This window comes from Myxocyprinus asiaticus, chromosome 30, assembly GCF_019703515.2.
Source record: "Myxocyprinus asiaticus isolate MX2 ecotype Aquarium Trade chromosome 30, UBuf_Myxa_2, whole genome shotgun sequence".
NCBI classification, from domain to species: Eukaryota; Metazoa; Chordata; class Actinopteri; order Cypriniformes; family Catostomidae; genus Myxocyprinus; species Myxocyprinus asiaticus.
Window position 1 is genome coordinate 43,062,562 of NC_059373.1, and position 10,508 is coordinate 43,073,069.

The following is a 10,508-nucleotide window of genomic DNA, read 5'->3' on the forward strand; positions in this document are numbered from 1 at the left end:
GAAATTGTGAAATTTTGGCATTGATTTTGAAAATATGACTGATCAAGCAAAAAAATTGTCTTTTGTTTAAGGATAGTGATCATATGAAGCCATTTATCATCACATAGTTGTTTGGCTCCTTTTTAAATCATAATGGTAACTGAAATCACCCAAATGGCCCTGATCAAAAGTTTACACACCCTTGAATGTTTGGCCATGTTACAGACAGACAAGGTGACACACACAATGGCAATTAAAGGTTAATTTCCCACACCTGTGGCTTTTTAAATTGCAATTAGTGTCTGTGTATAAATAGTCAATGAGTTTGTTAGCTCTCACGTGGATGCACTGAGCAGGCTAGATACTGAGCCACGATGAGCAGAAAAGAACTGTCAAAAGACCTGCGTAACAAGGTAATGGAACTTTATAAAGATGGAAAAGGATATAAAAAGATATCCAAAGCCTTGAAAATGCCAGTCAATACTGTTCAATCACTTATTAAGAAGTGGAAAATTCGGGGATCTCTTGATACCAAGCCAAGGTCAGGCAGCCACAACTGCCAGAACAATTGTTTGGGATACAAAGAAAAACCCACAGTTAACCTCAGGAGAAATACAGGCTGCTCTGGAAAAAGATGGTCTAATCTTTCTTGGTCTACCTGACCTTGGTATGTATGTATATATATTGTCCATTGTGTATTCTATATACAGTTTTTTCTTTTCAATATTTATCTATTTGTTATTCAATTTTAATTCTTTTTTAAAAGTCTTGTTGCTGTTTTTGTATTGCTGTGTACTGGAAGCTCCTGTCACCAAGACAAATTCCTTGTATGTGTAAGCATACTTGGCAATAAAGGTCATTCTGATTCTGATTCTGATTCTGATTCTCTTCTTCCATTACATCTGTATATAACAGATTTGTATTTGTACATACATTTTATATATATATATATATATATATATATATATATATATATATATATATATATATATATATATATATATATATTTTCTTATTGTGTATTTTTATATATACTTATTTGTTCTATTCGCTTTTTATTTGTATTCTATTTTTTTATTACCTCTGTCTTGCTGTATTGTTTGTGCACTGGAAGCTTCTGTCACAAAGACAAATTTCTTGTATGTGTAAACATACTTGGCAATAAAGCTAAAATGTTATTTTATTGCAATCTTGACCAACCAGTTTGGAGATTTCTGTCTTTCCCCATTCAAGTAGATATGAGCTGCACTTTCATGACGCTTGTTTACATAGAAAAATATCTGCCCAAATTGCCCAAGAGCATTGCAAATACATCCACCGAGTGGACTGACTTACCTTGAAAAAGAGACTTTGTTAAAAGGATCCAGAAATACATTTGGACCGTTCTTATCCCTTTGTTTTTGTTTATATTCTTGAAATGGTCTATACACATTTCCTTTAGATTTAACTTTTCCAGTATTTTTATTATTATGAATTTCTTGATTTTTAACATAAAAATAACTTTTGTATGTAAGACATGTTTTGTCCCTTATCTCAAGAATTAGTGACTTCCAGTTATTGGCTCATTTTGAGTCAGAGTGTCTGGCACATCTGAGAGCGAGTTATTACTGAGTAACTTGTTGATCACTGTTGACTTGAAACACAGACTGTTCCAACCAATTTAGTCCGATTTGGAGAAACACACACACACACACACACACACACACACACAGGCACACAAAGTCTGAGTCTTCTGTTTATTTTATTAATTTATTTGTGTTATTAAATTTTGATGTTTCAAATAAATGATTGATAACAAAATGATTATTCTATGTCTTCTCTTTGTAACACCAGGTCAGGTTTGACTGTAAGCAAAATGTGACATTACTGAAAAAAAAAAAAAACGGGCTCTCCAAAATATTAAAATACAGTACAAATAATAGTTTGATAATGTCTAAATATATATACAGATGCATAACTTGATAAAATGTTGAATTACTACACAGAAGGTGGTTGCATAGAACACTGCTGCCATCTACTGGCTATTATTGTCATAACATGATTTTCAAGTCATGTTATTTTTCTTTTTTTTACCGGATGTCAGCAATCTGCCCACAATACATGACACATTCTCATATTTTCTTTATGTTTCAACTTATGGAAATGTAGTTTTTTTACTGTAGAGAAGTTATATAAACTTGCTTACTTGCATTTGGAAATGAATGGTTAAATCGAGAAATGTACTGTATATGTAATCAGGGTTGGGAGGGTTACTTTTGAAAAGTATTCCACTACAGATTACAGAATACATGCTGTAAAATGTCATTTGTAATGTATTCCATTAGATTACTCAAGGTCTGTAACGTAATCTAAATACTTTGGATTACTTCTTCAGCACTGGTAGATTTTTTCACTTGTTTTGACTATAAAAACTCTGCCAGTACTGTAAGACAAAATACACATGTTAAAAATACATTCTCTGAAAAACCGAAATATCTTATGCAGTTTTGTTTCTAAAACAAGATAAATCAAACTGATCTTGTTTTAAGGATTTTTAGATATTTTTACAGGAAAACAATACAAAAATTATTATCAAGAATATGATTTTTGCCCTAATATCAAAGGTCTTACTAGAAAAAAAAGAAATTATGATCCAACGTGAATTTTCTTGATAATAAAATATGATTGTGCCTGGTAACGTGGATGTAAAATGGCTAGAAATAGCATTTTATCTTAGTGTAAAGCTGACAATTTACACAAGGTTTATTTCTATTTCTTCTGCTCCAGACTTACTTCAAACTTACTTCTCTGTCTGCTCGTATGAATGTAACACATCATAAGAAAGTGTTTCACTGCTGTTCAAATGCACTTTGGATCACATCATTTATATGTATAAATGTTTTTCATCTGAAAGGACTAAATATTAAATGACACAAATGACAATAAAATGCAAAGTAATCTCTTCAGTAATCAAAATACTTCTTGAATGTAACTGTATTCTAATTACCAATGATTTAAATTGTAACTGAAGTAGAATACAGTTACTTATATTTTGTATTTTAAATACGTATTCCCATTACATGTATTCCGTTACTCCCCAACCCTGTATGTAATTAAGATCTAAAAAACATAAAATCCCAAAAGAAATGCATAATTTTATAGTTTTTTACTTGAGGGAAAAATAATTATTATAATTTCTTAAAAATAATAATAAAATTAAATAAAAATAACACATGTACTGTAAAAATGACCGTGAACAGTTAAGTAAGCAGCACTTCTTTAAAAGAATAGTAGAGTTAAAATGTACGTATATGTTTGTGTAAAGTGGGCAAAGTGTTTTAGGTGATACGGCCCTGCAGTGTGTAACAAATACAGTACATTTTTAAAAGTACAAATATTCCATGTTGTCTCTCAAAGAACATGAACTCTTAAAAATCAAATGCATAATCATAATTAAAGAATGAGCAAAATTATGTTTAAAATACTGTCCTACAAAGGCACAATGCTGCAGCTACACATTTTGCGAATCAGGTCTCTTAGAACTGTTTTGTGACAGATGGTTTCTCTCAACTATGCTCAGATTTAGAAAAACAGAATGTGAAAATTTTATATTCCACATTTGACTGTAGTGCAACAAGTAATTTTTCTCAGTTTCAGTTTGTCATAGCAATTCAGTGTCTCATTTGTAGCCAGAATAGTTTTCAATGGAATATAATCAGACCACAGGATGTCAGCTACTAAAAGTTTTTAATGTCAACTACCCCTTTTTGCTCTGTTTATCAATTAAATTACTTTGTTTACATATACTGTAGTATAATTCTTTTAGTTTGTTTTTTATAGATATTGTCATTTAATATGAGAGAAGTAAAATAATAGTTAATATTATTATTGTTGTTATTTTTTGTTATTATTAATATTATCATTATTATTATTATTTTGCCCATTTAACACAAGGTCTTTTTATCTTGGATCTTAAATGTAACAACAGCACACCCGTTCTAGCCTTGCTTAGAAGTTAAAAACTTGATATGCTTTCTTCAGCCTAGCGAATAATGAAAAGAATGTAAATGGTAAAGTTGGTAACTCTTTACATTAATGTTCCCTTTGTTAAGGGTTAATAAAGAGACTCATTAATGCCAAGGAGCCATTTACAAATGCGCTATAAATCACTAATATAACAACATGAATAAAAATGTCCATGCAATAATTGCCAGATAGTTAACATTTTAACTCACATGTTACACATGTTAAATAATTAAACTTATTCATACTTCTATTAATCTAAAACATAAAATGTCCTAATTCATAATTTGTCGCAGCAAAAAAAGATTATGGTGAGATTAAAAGGAGGGATTATGTCATTTTGTGTTTACATTCATTAATGTAATGTCTTGACTCACTTGTGTTGTCACTTTGATGTCAAACGAATGGTTGTTAACAGTCCTAGTTACCAAAAGTTCTCTGCAAAAATACTTTTTATATCTTCATGCTAATTCACAGCCGATATCCTAAATAAAGCCTGATGACCATTAAACCAAACTCAACTTTATGTACATAGATTTCTAAAGTGTTGCCAACGGCTAATAAATGCATATTCATATGTGTCCACTTTAAGGTACATTTTTATAGGTTAATTATATTGAATAAGTCTTATTAAGCAATTATAACATGTGATATGAATTATCTGACTATTTGTGAAGAATTGCATGAAAGTCATCCTTTTCATTCATGTTGTTATATCCACACACCAATGATTTATAATACATGTGTAAAGAAGTTATTAGTCATTAATGAACCGCTTTATAAACTCTTAACAAAGGGAACATTAATGTAAAGTGTTACCATGATGTTCAGTTTAGAGGAGGTGGTCAGAGTTAATGGTTTGGGTTGTTTTGTACAATCTGAACAGTACTAACCTGTAAATGTGAGTCTGACTGCAGTCCCAAAATGCATCGTTCCTCTGATACGAGCAGCACAGTAATAGAGCCCCAGATCAGACTCCCTGAGGCCAACGATCACTAGACTTACAGACTCGCACATACTGTCAGCTTCCAGCTGAAAGTGGCTACTGTCCTCATTATGATCAATGATACAATTTTTTTGAATATTTCCTTTTGATGCAGATAAAAGTAAAATCATCTTCTCTGAGGTCAGTCGATACCAGGCCATAGCAGAGCTGGAGTTCATGTTACAGGACAGAGTAACATTCTCCTCATGTTGGATGCTCATATTCACAGTGGATGCACACATCAAATAATGTGTGGTGATGCCTAGTAAAAAGGACAAGAAGACTAAAGATACACAATACAACATAATCCTAGAATTCCTTAAATCAGCTGCTTGCAAACCAATATTATAATATATAAATACATATACAGTACAATAAATAAATCTATGATTTAAACATCAATAATATATTACATTACTAAATATATATATATATAATTACTCACTGATTAAAATGATCAAATTGAGAATAGATTTGCTCATCTTGCAATCTCTCTCTGATGTAGTTTAACTTTTCTGATAGGTGCTAGTTGGGGAATCTTACTTATAAATGCTTCAAACAACCACTAGCCAGTTCAGGTTCACACTTAAAAAAGTGCATGACTAGTACACTTTCACTGAAATGGGAAAATGTGTTTGCTGTTGCATAGCAGCACAAATGAGTTTCATTTTTGAGGAATGAGGAAATCGTAGTGTATGGTTTGCATGCTTATGACATCAGCACAAGTGGCACATGCAGTGTGCGTGCACACACACACACTTGTTTGTACTCCTATCATTACAAGGACTCTCCATAGACATAAAGATTTTAATACTGTACAAACTATAGATTATATCCCCTAACCCTAACCCTACCCCTAAACCTAATCCTCACAAAAAACGTTCTGCATTTTTACATTAAAAAAAATAAAAAAATAAAAAAAAATAAACATTGTTCATTATGTTTTAAAAGTCATTTGAATTACAGGGACACTAGGGGTGTCCTCATAAACCACAGCATAATACCCTCGTAATTACTAGTGTGTAACCTAAAACAAATGACCTTGTACCACAAAAACCAACTCAAACACACATGTACCCATTGAACAGAAGTTTGAGAAGTCTCTGCATTTTGATAGATACTTTTATCCAAAGTATATATTTTATCAGTACATACAGTCATGGGAAAAATAAAGTACACCCTCCTTGAATTCTATGGGTTTACGTATCAGGACATAATAAAAATCATCTGGTCCTTAGCAGGTCTTAAAATGAGGTAAATACAACCTCAGATGAACAATATCACATGACATAATACACCGTGTCATGATTTATTTAACAAAAACAAAGCCAAAATGGAAAAGCCATGTGTGAAAAACTAAGTACACCTTATGATTCAATGGCTTGTTAAATGACCTTTAGCAACAATAACTTCAAGTAATCGTTTTCTGTATGACTTTATCAGTCTCTCACATCATTGTGGAGGAATTTTAGCCCACTCTTCTTTACAACGTTGCTTCAGTTCATTGAGGTTTGTGGGCATTTGTTTATGCACAGCTCTTTTAAGGTCCCACCACAGCATTTCAGTCGGGTTGAGGTCTGGACTTTGACTGGGCCATTGCAACACCTTGATTCTTTTCTTTTTCAGCCATTCTGTTGTAGATTTGCTGGTGTGCTTGGGATCATTGTCCTGTTGCATGACCCAATTTCGGACAAGCTTTAGCTGTCAGACAGAAGCCCTCACATTTGACTCTAGAATACTTTGGTATACAGAGGACTTCATGGTCGACTCAGTGACTGCAATGTGCCTAGGTCCTGTGGCTGCAAAACAAGCCCAAATCACCACCCCTCCACCACCGTGCTTGACAGTTGGTATGAGGTGTTTGTGCTGATATGCTGTGTTTGGTTTTCGCCAAACGTGGCACTGTGCATTATGGCCAAACATCTCCACTTTGGTCTCATCTGTCCAAAGGATATTGTTCCAGAAGTCTTGTGGTTTGTTCAGATGCAAATTTGCAAACCTAAGCCGTGCTGCCATGTTTTTTTTAGAGAGAAGAGGCTTTCTCCTGGCAACCCTTCCAAACAAACCATACTTGTTCAGTCTTTTTCTAATTGTACTGTCATGAACTTTAACATTTAACATGCTAACTGAGGCCTGTAGAGTCTGAGATGTAACTCTTGGGTTTTTTGCAATTTCTTTGAGCATTGCACGGTCTGACCTTGGGGTGAATTTGCTGGGATGTCCACTCCTGGGAAGATTGGCAACTGTCTTGAATGTTTTCCACTTGTGAATAATCTTTCTCACTGTAGAATGATGGACTTTAAATTGTTTGGAAATGGCTTAAAAACCTTTCCCAGATTGATGGGCAGCAACAATTGCTTCTCTAAGATCATTGCTGATGTCTTTCCTCCTTGGCATTGTGTTAACACACACCTGAATGCTCCAGACCAGCAAACTACTAAAACTTTTATAGAGGTGGTCACACTTGCTGATGATCAGTTAATCAAGGGCATTTGATTAGCAGCACCTGGCTACTACTTAGCCTCTTAATTCCTATGGAAGCAGTAAGGGTGTACTTAGTTTTTCACACATGGATTCTCTATTTTGGATTTATTTTTGTTAAATAAATCATGACATGGTGTAATATGTCATGTGTTGTTGTTCATGTGAGGTTGTATTTACCTAATTTTAAGACCTGCTAAGGACCAGATGATTTTTATTATTTTCTGATACGTAAAACCATAGAATTCAAGGAGAGTGTACTTTCTTTTTCCCATGACTGTACAGTATGTTCCCTGGAATTCAGGGTTGGGGAGTAACGGAATACATGTAACGGGATTACATATTTAAAATACAAAATATAAGTAACTGTATTCCACTACAGTTACAATTTAAATAATTGGTAATTAGAATACAGTTACATTCAAAAAGTATTTAGATTACTGAAGAGATTACTTTGCATTTTATTGTCAATTGTTTCATTTAATATTTAGTCCTTTCAGATGAAAAACATTTATACATATAAATGATGTGATCCAAAGTGCATTTGAACAGCAGTGAAACACTTTCTTATGATGTGTTACATTCATACGAGCAGACAGAGAAGGAAGTTTGGAGCAGAAGAAATAGAAATAAACCTTGTGTAAATTGTCCGCTTACGCTAAGCTAAAATGCTATTTCTAGCAGAGGTGGGTAGAGTAGCCAAAAACTGTATTCAAGTAAAAGTACAATTACTTAAAAAAAATAATTACTCAAGTAAAACTACTAACATAAATAATTACTTGAGTAAGAGTAAGAAAGTATCCAATTAAAAGAGTACTCAAGTAGTGAGTAACTCGTAACTTTCACAGATGACATAATAGATGTTAACTCCCCTATATTCCATTACATAATACACATTTAACATATATTATAGAATTATTATTATTATTAATGTAAATTCTGTCATCATTCACCATCATGTTGTTCCAAACCCATATAAATTTCTTTCTTCCATGCAACACGTAGTAAATATTAGACAGAATGTTTGCCTGAGTCACTATTTACTTTCAGTGAATTTTTTTTTCCCTCCATATTTTGAAAGTGAATGGTGACTGAGACTGTCAGTCCCTAACATTCAGTCTAACATATTTTGTGTTCCACATAATGCAAAGCGTCACACTGGTTTGGAACAACATGAAGGTAGGGAAATGATGACAGAATATAAAATTATGGCTGAGCTATCACTTTAAAGGTGTAGTTCACCCAAAAATGAAAATTCTCTCATCATTTACTCACCCTCATGCTATCCCAGATGTGCATGACTTCCTTACTTCTGCAGAACACAAATTAAGATTTTTAGAACAATATTTTAGCTCTGTAGGCCAAAATCTTGATGCTCCAAAAAGCACATAAAGGCAGCATAAAAGTAATCCATAAGACTCCAGTAGTTAAATCCATATCTTCTGAAGTGATATGATAGGTGTGAGAAATAGATCAATATTTGTCATTTTTTGCTAGACAGCAGGGGGTGATATGCAGAGAAGTATGTGAATCGCCAAAACACACAAGAAGAAGAATGTGAATGTGAAGGTTTCTCATCCACACCTATCACATCGCTTCTGAAGATATTGATTTAACCACTGGAGTCTTATGGATTACTTTTATGCAGACTTATGTGATTTTGTTTAGCTTTAAAATGTTGCCACCCATTCACTTGCATTGTATGGACCAACAGAGCAGAGAAATTCTTCTAAAAACCTTCATTTGAGTTCAGCAGATGAAAGAAAGTCACACACATCTGGGCTGGAATGAGGGTGAGTAAAAAATCATTTTTGGGTGAACTATCCCTTTAAGGGCCCTTGTCAGATCTGGATGAATTTGTCAATAAGAGAAGTTTGGAAAAAATTTATAGTAATTATTACGGTGAAAATGTGAAAATGTCCCACAAGGACATTATATATAAAGCTGAAATATAAACCAAAGTAAGATAATGCTTTATTAATGCCTTCTGTCGCTATTTCATAGCTTTTAAAGTCCTGCGTGGATTCTTATTTCAGTGTAGTTACAGTTTTCAGAGTCGAAAGAATTTAGATCATTAGTTCTGTACAGCAGCACCTCCGCTCTCTAAATGCATATACACAGCCTAATGCATAGGGCACCAACCCCCGTGGTGGAACACTCGCTGTGTCTGAAACCGCCCCCTATCCACTATATAGTGCACTATTTCGAGTGTCCGCCATTTTGTAGGATTGTCTGAATTCTGAGTGAGCCACTCGTTCCTTACTTTTGTTCACTCATTATTACCCACAATGCACTCTAATTTCGACTGTACTTTTGATGTACACTTGACAACGGTTAATTGCCCACAATCCACCATGGGGAACACGTACGAGCTGGGAGTTTACTGCTTCCTTCACTCCTGCAATGTTTTCTTTCATGTTGAATGTATTAAATTACTTTTTGACAAATCATTACTTGATTAAAATAACATAATAGCATACAGAGAGGCAAAACAAACAGATACATTTTAAAATGTATTTGATCAAATGTGTTTACTCTTTATATTAACACACAGTATATATTAAAAAAGACAAACAGAATGAAGATTTATTGTATTAATATAATATTTAATAAGAATAACAAGTAAGGCCCAAGTATTTTAAAAGTTCATATGTGATGTTGTTTCTGTGACAGCCCCAGAGATCCGACGATTTGTGTATACGTCAGCGTCCCAATTCACTCATTCATTTCGTTCACTCACTGCTGAGATATAGTGCACTAACTGCCATTCACTATATAGGAAATAGTGAACGAGTGAACGATTTCTGATACAGCCACTCTCTTCGCCATACGATACATCTTTCGCGCGCGCCTCACGCACCTCGCTGTACACGCGCAGAAATGCTGTCTGTTCTATGGAAAGCCAAGAGGGTCAGAATTCACGTTTTTTGTATCTCCGTATTAAGCGTTGAAACGCCGTACGCCGTCACGCGTTAAGTTAACGCGCGTTATTTTAGCGCCTCACGTAACTTAATTAGCGCATTCATTTGCTCATGTACATAACTCCTCCTCTATAGCGTTT